The following is a 12,000-nucleotide window of genomic DNA, read 5'->3' as shown; positions in this document are numbered from 1 at the left end:
CAAAAAGAGAACCTTGACACAATAATGCAGGAAATAATCTTAGAAAATTGTCCCGGAGTGATAGAATATGAAGGAAAAGTAGAAATAGAAAAAAATCCATCAATCACCACCTCAAAGAGATCCTTTGTGGAAAACACATATGAATATTATTGTCAAATTTCAAAATCCCCAGATGAAAAATAAAAATTTTGCAAGAAACAAGAAAAAAACAATTCAAATATGCTGGAACTACAGTTAGAATTGTACAAGACTTATCAGTAGCTACAACAAAAGACTGCAGATCTTGGAATCATATCTGCAGGTAAGCAAAAGAACTAGGCCTATGGCCAAAAATATCTTATCCAGCAAAATTATCTATATTTTTGAATGAGAAAAAAACCAGACATTCAACAAACTCGCAGATTTTCAGGACTTTCTATCAACCAAAACCAAACAGCAGAAAATTTAACATATAAGAACCAATATCAAAAAGAAATTTTAAGGAACTCAGCATGGACCAACTGTTTAAACATGGACAAATTGTTTATGTTTTTTTTACATGAAAAATGCATACTTTATGTTTAAAATTTACATCAACAATAGGGCAAACTCAAAGGAAAGATTGACAGAGTAAAGGTAAAAATAGTAATCATGCAATATAAGTGAGGTGCAGAGTTCTGAAAACTTACTCACATCGGGAATACTACATATATACCATGAAGGGTATATCATCCTCCAAAATTTGTAAAGAAATGAAAGGGGTGAAGTTGGGTGGAGAGGGAAGCAAAGGATGAGGGAAGAAGACCAGGGAGAGATCCATGGATGGGGGGAGATTAAGTAATAGTAAGCCAAGTTATGGAGCAGAATTTAATGAAAGAATGTGTGTGTGTGACTATGTATATGTATGTATATATCTACATATGTATACATAAATATATCTTTTTTTAACTTTAGCTTGCTTGGGGTAATGGGGGAGATGAAAGATGTGTATCTCTCTGTGTATATGTGTATAAGTGTAAATATATATATATCCTCACTTAATTATGACCTGCTTGGGGGTAGTAGGGAGGATGAAAGGGAGAAATGTATGTGTCTAAGTATGTGTATATATGTATATGTATATATCTACATGTATATATATATAAATATATCTTTTCTTAACTATAGCCTACTTGAGGGTGGTGGGAAGGATGAAAGGGGGAAAAAAGAATAAAGTAAAAAAAGGTATGAGCAGAGAAAAGAACAATTTACAAGGAAATAAAGAAAAGATGGACACTCATGAATATAATTTTTTCTACTAATTTATATATATATACACTCTCTTAAATTATTATTTGTTATATACTATATATATATATATATATATATATATATATATATATATAATCCTCCCTGATGTTCTGCCAGGCACATGATAATGTTTTTTTTCTTTTGTTTCATTTTTTTGGTATTACTTTTGTGTTTTTCTTTTTTTCTTATTCTCTTCAAATAAAATAAATTTGGGGAAAAAATCTCCAAGCGACCTCATATTTGCTTCTCAGAATTTATGTTTTCATGAATCTGGTCAGGGCTGGACAACTTCCCAGAGTCCTAGTGATAATAGGCTTCTAGGCTCTGTTTGGTCACAGGATTATGGAAACCAGAACCACAATCCAGAAACTCTCTGTAAGGGGCCCTGTCTGCAGGATTTAGGCCCAGAGAGATCCCTCACAGGCCAATCTCTCTATCAGTGCCATTGAGAGATGGGGAAACTGAGGTGTAGAGGACGCTGAACTTGAGAGATTTGGTCTGTCCTGGCTTCCCCCATGGGAGAGACAGAGGAAAGGGTCTTGGCTGGCCAGAATTGGTCCGGCTCTTGCCCTCCTACTTAATTTAGTCAATTATAATGACCCACAGCATTAATTCAATTCAATTTAGCAAATTGTGAAGGGGCCTAATATAGGAACTGGACCCTAGAACCAATTGTTAAATTATCAGTGTGAGCATTTATACCTTGGAGATCAGAGCTAGACCCATAGGTTTGTTGATTTAAGATTTGAGAAAGTGAGAAAAGAATGTTACTAAGCAGGTTAAACCAGATACAGGCCACAGATGGAAAGGGATAATAGGGCTGGCTTTGGAGCCAGGGGCCCTCCGTTAGAGGCCAGTTACCTACCACTTATGTGACTCTATGGTCCCTCCCAATTCCCAACTCCCAACTCCAGGCTTGTGGCCCTCTGGACCTCCATACTCCCTTCTTTAAAATAAGGGGACTGCCTCTTTCTGCCTGGAAATCTTGGGACCTGTGCCCTCCCTCTCGGATTAGCTCAGCAAATATTTATTAAACACCTGCCTGATGATAAAACCTTTTCTTGCTTTTCTGGGACTCACAGTCTGGCAGAGAGCATACAAACGGACCATTTACAATATTAGGGGATCTGTTCATTAAAGACTCCCAGGATTAAGTGGTCTGTGAGGTGTAGGGGGCACCCACACCCTCCCAGAGGAACCTTGGGAAGCCTCCAGGACAAAAAGGAATTCACCGGGCCAGGAAGGCCATTCCAGACACGGGGAAGGGGCAAGCAGAGGCTGGGAGGTGGGAGGGAGAGCACGAGGCTTGGGAAGATAGTGGATAATTGGGCTGTTTATTAAGTGAATGGAGGGCAAGTCCCTGCCTGAGAAATGTCTCGCTGTGGGACCTCAAGCAAAGTCCCTTCTCTAGGTCCCCAGTTTTCTGGGACACAAAACGAAGAAAATTTGCTTAATGATTCGGAAGGATCTGAGTTCAAATCAGGCTGTGAAAGGCACAAATGCCCAAAGTGAGGTTATTTTTGTTTTGTTTTGTTTTGTTTTTTACCATGACAAGAGCTTTATTGTTCTTTTTTTTTTTCATTAATTTTTTTATTTTCCTCAGTCACATGTAAAACAACATTTTTTAAAATTTTATTTTACGGGCACATTCATTTTTTTAAATATAGAATCATGTCGGGAGAGAAAAGTTACCCAAAAAGGGAAAAACCAGGAAAATTCGGGCTCCATGATTCTCTCTCTGGACGCGTTTTCCACCCGAAGTTTTGCAATCCCCTTGGGGGAGAAGCATCAAACGGACCCGGGCTGACCAGCACAATCTGAGGTGCGGATATGTTTGACCCTGGGCCTTTGATGGGCGGACGGGAGGCGGGACTCCTCCGAGGAACTACGGACCTCTTCCAGAAGGCCCTGCAGGGTCCGGGGCGGGCGGCTCCCGGCCCAGGAGCGGGACCACAGCGGTGCCCGCCTGACATCGGAGAGCGCGAATTACGGGACGGTGATAACTAGCTCCCTTTGGTCCCGGAGGCTGAGCACCTGACGCGGACCGGGACGGGGGAGCTGCGGCCGAAGCGGGAGGAGTCCGGGAGCCCGGCAGCCGGGCAGAGGGGGAAGGCGAAGGAGTAAGGTAGGAGGGACCGGCTCCGGCTCCAGGCCCGGGGCGCTGACCCCCGACACCGCGCCCCCCCCCCCTTCCTGCTTCCACCCTCCGGACAGTAAATGATGGGGGATGCAATGGTCACATCAAAGGGTTAGAAAAAGTCCTTGGTTTCTGAGGAGGGGCTGGACGGGCGTGGGGAGGAAATTGAGTCCTGGGGAGGGGTCCCACAGGTAGAGTTAGATTTCATAGCCAGCCCCCTCCCAAGGAGGCAGATTAATCAATCATTTAATTAATTATTAATTAATTTCGTTATTTATCCTTTAATTATTTGTTCGTAATGGTTGTAGAATTAACTCATTGATGGGTTGCTTAATTACTAAATTAAAGGCTGATTGGAGGCTGGCAGTCAGGGGAAGGGGAGGATTTGGGGGAGGACGATTGGTGTGATGGGAATGAGGTTCCTCCCCCTCCCCCTGCCGCTGAGAGGCAGGAATGCTCCTGTGGGAATGGGGGAAGGGGCAGACTGAGCTGCCGGCCCCTGGCTGCCCACAGGACACAGCCAAATTCCTCACCTCCTCCTGCTTCTGGGTGTGTCCTGCCCCCCACTGTCCCTCACCGTGGAGCACCCCTTGTTGTTCCCCCTCTGGCAGGGTGCCCACCCACCATGGGAAGGGGAAGGCTTGCCTATGGCCTCCTCCTATCCTGAGAGAGCTCCTGCTTCAGTATCCCCAAAGGCTCAGCCAAGCCTAGCTTGGGTCCACTCTGACCGTTATCTGGGTATCTAAAGCAGACCAGAAGGTCCAGGTTCAGGAGCCCCACTCTCCCCAAAGGCCCAGCCCATCCCTACCCCAACTTGGGGTCCACTGTGACCACTGCCTAAGGCAGACCAGAAGGCCCAGAGTTCAGGAGCCTCGGCTGCCCACAGGGTCTCTGGGCAAATTTCCTTCCTTCCTTGCCCCCGACTCCCTCCCTATATTCTGCTTTTGCCCCCCTGCAGGCAGCATCTGCCCCACATAGTAGCCCTTGATAAATGCTCATTGACTGACTGACAGACAGACTCTTGGTTCTGCCCAGCCAAGAGTGCCCCAGTCACCCTCTCCCTGCACATACCCCCCCTTGCCCCTCAGTGCAAGAAGGCTGTTGGACAAGCTGGCAACCCGAGAACTGCAGGCTTGTCACGCTTTGCTAAGGGCTGGCATTCAGACGGAGGGTTTTGGTCTGAGCCCCAGCCTGGCACAGTGAAGAGGTTGATCTGAGTTCAGATTCAGTTCTTGGTCTGCCTTAGTTTCTACAACTATAAAACGGGGAGAATCACCTGCTTCCCAGGGTTGTTGTGAGGTGCCGATAAGATCATTGTAAAGATGTTAGAAAGCCATATGAACACATTTTGTTCGGTCCTGACTCTTCGTGATTCCATCTGGGATTTTATTGGCAAAGCTACAGGAATGGTTTTCCATTTTCTGCTCCTGAGGCAAGTGGGCCGAGTGATTTGCCCAGGGTCTCGCAGCTAGAAAGGGTCAGATCTGAACTCATGTAGCTGTTATAGATCATTTCTGCACCAAAACAGGAAGCGATGGTCTCCCGGAGGTGGGAAGGAGAGGTTTTGAGGGGTGTTAATGAGCTGACAGACAAGTGGTGCTGGTGGGGAGGCCCTGGAGGACCGGGCCCTCTCCTTCCACTTGGATTTCCCTTCTGTCCCTGCCTGACTGTTTCAGCCACAGTCCAGCAGGGACCCTCTCCATGGTACGATGCTTTTTCCCCAACAGTCTTGGGTGTTTGGACTCGGGATAAAGGTCTCTTCTTCCCTGCCTCTGAATTCCCTGGGTTATCTCTTCTTGGAAGGATCCATCTGACCTCCATGGTCCACTATAAGCAAGGCACTGGTCGGCTCTGTGGCAGAGCTGCTGTGGGCCGAACCCATGGGGTCCAGTTTCTAGGGACAGCTGTTCCCTATCCACACCAATGGCTGGCAAGAGGCCCCCTCTGGCCCAGGCCGACCTTCAGGCCAGGTGCCACCTGCTTTGGCCCCTCCCTCACCCCACCTGAGTTTGCTAGTGCTGGGGGGAGTTTCCCTGCCTCTTTCCCCCGATTCGCTTCTGTCCAGTGCTCTTAGGGATAGTGCTTGGTCAGCGTCCCATCTTGGCCCGAAGGAAAGATCGGAACACTAGTGTGCCATTTCCAAAGGTCACTGGTCCTTGATCCCTGGTCCAAAAGGGGAGAGGGGAAATCAATGATTTTGTAACCGTGAGAATCATGGATTTGCGCCAGGGGCAGAGTGGGCAGGGAGCTGAGCCCTGGTAGCAAGAATCAGATTCGGGCATTGGAACTTAGAAGCTGTGTGACCCTAGGCAAGTCAACTTGTCCTATCTGTAAAATGGAACTCCCCCTTAGTCCTGTCTCGGGGGGTCCAGGGATCAGCAGCAGAAGGCAAATCTGGCTGGTTCCACTGAGCAGAGAAGGCAGCAAGCAGGGCCTGGTGGGGGGCTCCGAGTTGGCCGTCTGAGGGACGACGTCAGCCGCAGTGGCTCCCGGAGGTCACTTGCCAGTTACAGAAACTGATTGGTGATAGCGAAAGGGATGGTCACTTACTGAAGTCCTAGCCCCTTGGAGCCTTGGACCGTGGGATGCTCTGCCTAGGATTGGGAGGAATCTCAAAACAAGGGTAAGGGGAGGCCATCTGATGAGGGCCACGTAAAATCCGAGGAGGCTCCAGGAGGCTGGCTGAGTCTGCTCACCTGGGAAGGCAGGATGGGTGGCTCTCAGCTTTCTTCTCTGGCAGACTAGGAATGGGATCTTCTACGCCCTATTCCCCTCCTGCACAGTGCCCAAAGTCCCTTAATGAATCAGCTGCTGAGCTAGAAAGCTCTCTCCTCTTTCCTGATCTCTACCATCTGGATCGTCATGAGCTGGTAAGCTTGGAAGGACTGGAAGAGCCAGTCTGATGAACGGCCACCCCAAGGAGTGATCTTAGCCAGGACATCTGTGTGACCAGGGAAGGGTGCTCCTCAGTTCTTGGTGGTCCCCACTGCGCTAACCCCTCTTCCCTTCGGTGTGCACATTTGCTATGATCTGTGACCCTCTCCTCGCTGGCAAGTGAGAGTAACTGCTTTCATTATGTCTCCCACTTTTTCCTGCTGAGAAGAATCCATCCCTCTTTTCTTGTCCCTGTTCCGCTTTTCTCAGGGTTTACCTTTCTCCCCTATCTCTGGGTCTGTATCCTTCTCTGAGCCTGCTCTCGGGTATGCAGAGAATCAGAAACATTGTCAAAGGCAAGGAGAAGAAGGGGAATGGTGGGGATGGCCTCGGGATGGCTGGGACCCTCAGGGGCTCCTGGAAGGCTGTCTGCACGTTGGGTGGACCCTCTCTAGGGGATTTGTGGAAGGACAGGAGGAGAAGAACAGCACTGACATGTGCCATGGGAGAGGACTAAGAGGTGTCCGGAGGGGTCCCAGCAAGGACCAATCACCTGGCTCGGACTCAGTGCCAGTGTCTGAGAACACCCCTGGGACACAGGTGCCTGCCAGGGCCCTTGCATGATTTATGCTGGCCCAGAAAAAAGGCTCTGAACAAGAAGAGGAATTAACTGTTTTTCTCTCTTCTTGAAAGGCAAAGTAAACGTTCCTGACCTCTATCCCATACTGCTCCTGCCTCCTCCCCATGATCTGTGGGAGCATCCTCAGGCCTGGACTCTTTGGACTTCTCCCTCACCTCCTTTAAAAGAACTTAAGATCCAGTCTGGGAAGAAGATCATTCAAAGAACAGAAAGGCTTGCCCAAAGCCACGCAAGTCCCATAATATACCTCAGCTGCAATTTTCTTTTTATAAAATGGGGCCATGTTAATAGCTTATCTCACAATGTTATTGTAAAGATCAAATTAAATTAAATTATGAGACCTGCTGTTCTTGTTCAGTCATTTTCCAGTCATGTTCCACTCTTCATGACCCACTTTTCACAGGCTATTTGTTCTTCCTCCGCCTGAACCCTGTCCATGGTATGCATAATTCTATCCATAGGCTAAAAACAGAGTCTTTTAAAAAATATTGAAAACCTAACTTTGTAAAATAAGTCCTTCCTCTCTCTCTCTTGATATTATCAGAAACCTCAAACAGAAAAAAATCATGATTGAAAAGTCTCTTCACAACTAATTAGAGCAATTCTAGCGATGAGAGCTTCCATCCAACTTGAGATGTTCTAGATAACGACTCACTTCTATCCAAAGCCTGAGGTTGGGGGTATTTGTGTGACTACAACTCATTCTTTTTGACCAAAGAAAATAAAAATTTAATGGTCTTTCGTAAGTCAAAGCCAACCTGCAAATATTCAAGTAGACCTCAGGGGGACTGTATATGGTGGGGACTGTGTATGATCTTTGCTCTCCCTCTTGGGCCATCTTCTCAATTATCTCCAAGATCAAAGTTAAAGTATTTCCTTTGGGCTCATGATATTATTTAGCCTTTTATATTGTTTACATTGTGGAAGTTTTAAGGCTATCAATATGATTATAGCTGTCACAGATCCTTCGAGTAGATTCTTTTACCCAATGGACACCAAACATGTTTATAGACAGTCTTGCTTCTTGCTTTACTCAAAATGAAGTTTGCAAATCTATGAAAAATGAAAGCTTTTACATCTTTGAATCTTCAAGAATATACGCTGTCCTCACAGCATTCAGAAAAGATGTGATATTGTGTTTATAGATAAACACACAAGTATTAAATCAATGAACAAGGAAATGGCAAGTCTGAAAATGGATTTTCCCTGGGTGCCTAAGGTAGGAAGTCGAAACAAGTAATGATTACAGATTTAGAAGAGAGAAATCAAACCAATTTTGCTTGCATTTCATGATAGTAGCTCAGAACTGCACAATGTAATCATATCAATCATATCATATCAATAGGATTCATCTATAAAATATTTGTGGTTCCCCTGCCATAGTCAGAGAAATTTGCTATGAAAACTATTACCACATCAAAAGTATTTCCTCAAACTTAAGTCTAAAGTCACAGACTGATCTACCCTAAGTATAACAGGAAAAAATAAAACAAAAAACCTCAGCTCTATTTGATTTCAGGTAACATTAATAGCTGCCTTTTGGAATAGTCAACGATGTAAGTGAATTCTGTATTACTCACTGAATATTACAGCCAGGTTCAAATTCTTCAGAATGGAAATAGCACAGTGGAAAAACAGAGTCAAGAGACCATTCTCTCAACTTTCCCAGTCAGAAATCAGTGATATTTTCCAGAAGATACTCTCTGCTGGTAATTCTTGGAATTTCCTGTGAATACTAGAGTATTTACTTCTCCATAATCAAAGTTATGCTTGAATTAAAAATGTGGAGCAAATCAAATTAGAATTCCTTTGGCTAAGGATAGAGTAATTTTCCATGTTGCAATAACAACAAATAAATTTTTTTTTCTTCAGTCCTTATTACATACCTACAAGGAACTTCTAAAAGCATTTATCATTTTCTTTTTAGTTTAAATACATCCTAATATGAAAATCGAATAAGAAAAAAATTAAGAAAATGCTCATATTTTGGAGCTGTATGCATAAAGTGAATACAGAATACATATGCATAAATATAAAAACATAAATTTTAAACTTGGCTACTCTTAACTTGGCTGTCTTAAGGCATTGAATATTAGCCCGTAAAGGGGAAAAAAGAAAAATTCTTTAAACTGAAGTCTATTGGCTCAAAAATATAACTTCAATAAATAATTATTCTAGCTATAATTTCATTATCTGTTTTTAGACAATTTATTATATAAATCATTTCTACACCATAAGCAAACTTAAATTATTTCTCACTTTGGTTGTGAATAGATGGATTGGGTCGGGTCTTAGAACCCTTGTAATGTAATTATATTTAACTTCTAGGTGGAATTCACAGAAGACTCTCCTTTGCATATTCCTTCCAAGTAATTCTTTTTTTTTTTTTTCTTTTCCATTTCCCCACAAAGTTGATCATAACAGGGTTGAAAATTTTAAGGGTCTGGCAAAGGCTTTCCCAGATAATGAGTCTTCTCAAATCAACAATGAACTTTTGACCAACCAGAGCATTCTCAAATATATATGAGAGAGCCTTTATCCAAAAAGGCATTCTGCCTTCAAGACAAGTCTCCAAAGAGAAGCGGCTCAAAATTATAAAATTACATCATTCAGACTAAGAGAGGAGCCAACCTGCAGAAAATCAATCATCAATCAATCAGTCAGCATTTATTAAGAAGCTGTCGCATGCCAAGCATGGTGCTAAGTACTAGATGTAATACAAATGCATTACGCTCTGGGTATTATATTTCAAATTAACAACATTTCTTATATGATCATTTCCTAAAATTAGAATGCAGGAAATTATAAACATAATACTAACATTAAGGAATCCCATGATTTAGAAATAAAACTATTGCCTGTTGTGACATTAATTTAGTTGAACGCATTTCTGAATTATCTTATATAGAAAAATCATTTTATTCATTTACCAGCTTTTGCATTCCATAGTAGTTACATTCAGAGATCGGCACAGAATAAAAAAAAATCAAAATTCATTCACTTTTTGAAGATGGAACAAGTATTTCTCCATTCGAAGTTCACAACTTTTCCACCAGGGAAATCTTCCCATTCTTCTCTTTCTGGTCTTAATGAGACAGAAAGCTTTTCTGCTAAATTTTGGACTTTTTTTTTGAGAGGGGGGCTATACCAGACATTTTATAGCTGGCAAAGAAGAGGACCTTGTAGTGCTCTAACTTGGGTGAAAAATCATGAGTTCCATATAGTTGTCCTTTTGAGAAAATTAAAGCACTCACTTCTTCCCTTCTAATGGCGTGTCTGAGCCAGCACAGGTGTGGCTATAATCCATAAGGTGTCTGGGAAGATGGTGGTCCCATTGGCTCTTCATTACTGAACCCTGGCTAGTGAATTCTCCAGGGATTGTGTCTCAAATGGCTTCTCAGGACTGATTTTCAATCACAGTCTAAATATCAGCCCCATTTCACTTCTTTTCTCTCCCTCTATCCTTACACATTTGGGGACAAATGTCACTCAAAAGTTTACGGATATGGATGAACTTGGAATGCTGGATGGAAAGAAGCTCTAGGAGAGGCTTCCTTTACTAATTAATCATTTTATAATTATTTATTAAGCACCTACTATGTGCCAAGTTCTGTGTGCATAGAACATGGCGTGGCACATAGTAGGTGCACATAGAAAAAGAAAGAATTGAACTTTTTCACCAATGTGGGGCTTGAGAGGAAGAGAATGAGCTTCCAAATCATAGGGCATGAAGCTTATAACTGCATGGGTCCTTGGAGATCCAGCCCAACCATCTTATTTTACAGATGGTTAACTAAGCTCTCAAGAGAAGCATTGAACAACCACTGGCCAGGAGCAGGACTGGGTCACAGGAAAGATGAAATGAGATGATGAGGCATCCCAGCCACAGAAAGACAAGTGTGACCCCGTGGGGTCTGGGAACAGAATGGACCAGCTTCAAAGCCCATGTCTGACATTTGCTAGCTGATAGATCATGGATAAGCCCCTTCATCTCTCTACATCTCATCTCTTCCTTGGGAAGGGTGTAACTGGGATGGGGAATAATACTAATTCACATCCATAGCACCTACCTCTCAGAGTTGTTTCAGGAATCAAGAGGATGAATATAAAGTGGTCTGTAAAGTTTAAGATGCTCTAGGCCACTTAACCTTATCAGTTAAATTAGGCTGAAAGAGCTATTTTATAACTTGTGTATTCTCAGAACACTTAAAGGCAACTAGGTGACTTGATGGGTAAAGGAGACTTAAAATTAGAAAGACCTGAGTTAAAATCTATTCTCAGATCCTTTGTGGATGTGGAATGCTGAGCAAGTCATTTCACTTTGTCTGCCTCAGTTTCCCCATTTTGCAAAATAGGGATAATAATAGTAACTCCTCCCCCTACCTCAAGATTGTTGTGGGGGTGAAAGGAGATAATACATGTAAAGTGATTTATTAAACTTAAAGCTCTTTAGAAATGCTAGCTATTCTGTGCCAGACCTAAAACTATATTATAAACCAGAAGTCATCAAAACCATTTGGTACAGGCTAAGCAATAGACTAGTCGATCAGTGGAATAGGTTAGGTTCACAGAACAAAATAGTCAATAACTATAGCAATCTAGTGTTTGATAACCCCAAAGATCCCAGCTTTTGGGATAAGAATTCACAAAAACTGCTGGGAAAATTGGAAAGTAATATGGCAGAAATTAGGCATAGACCCACACCTAACACCACATATCAAGATAAGATCTAAATGGATTTATGGTTTAGACATAAAGAGTGATATTATAAGCTAATTAGAGGATGATAGGATAGTTTACCTCAGATCTGTGGAAAAGGAAGGAATTTGTGTCCAAAGAAGAACTGGAACTCATAATTGAACACCAGATAGGTAATTCTGATTATATCAAATTAAAAAGTTTTTGTACAAATAAAACTAATGCAGAAATTATTAGAAGGGAAGCAATAAACTGAAAAATCATTTTCACATTTAAGGGTTTTGATAAAGGCCTCATTTCTAAAATATATAGAGAATTGGCTCAGATTTATAAGAATCCAAGTCATTCTCCAATTGACAAATGGTCAAAGTATATGAACAGA

The 12,000-nt window shown here is 42.9% G+C and overlaps 1 long non-coding RNA gene across 1 annotated transcript; it reads left to right on the top strand.

The window, feature by feature from the left end:
- The first annotated feature begins 3,402 nt into the window (after positions 1–3,402).
- Positions 3,403–7,260, top strand: LOC111721561. Its single transcript, XR_002770683.2, has 2 exons — positions 3,403–6,276; positions 6,974–7,260. It is a non-coding gene; the product is annotated as an uncharacterized LOC111721561 (long non-coding RNA).
- The last annotated feature ends 4,740 nt before the right edge of the window (positions 7,261–12,000 follow it).

This window comes from Sarcophilus harrisii, chromosome 6 (assembly GCF_902635505.1).
Source record: "Sarcophilus harrisii chromosome 6, mSarHar1.11, whole genome shotgun sequence".
Classification (NCBI taxonomy): domain Eukaryota; kingdom Metazoa; phylum Chordata; class Mammalia; order Dasyuromorphia; family Dasyuridae; genus Sarcophilus; species Sarcophilus harrisii.
This window is presented reverse-complemented; position numbering and strand designations above follow the sequence as displayed.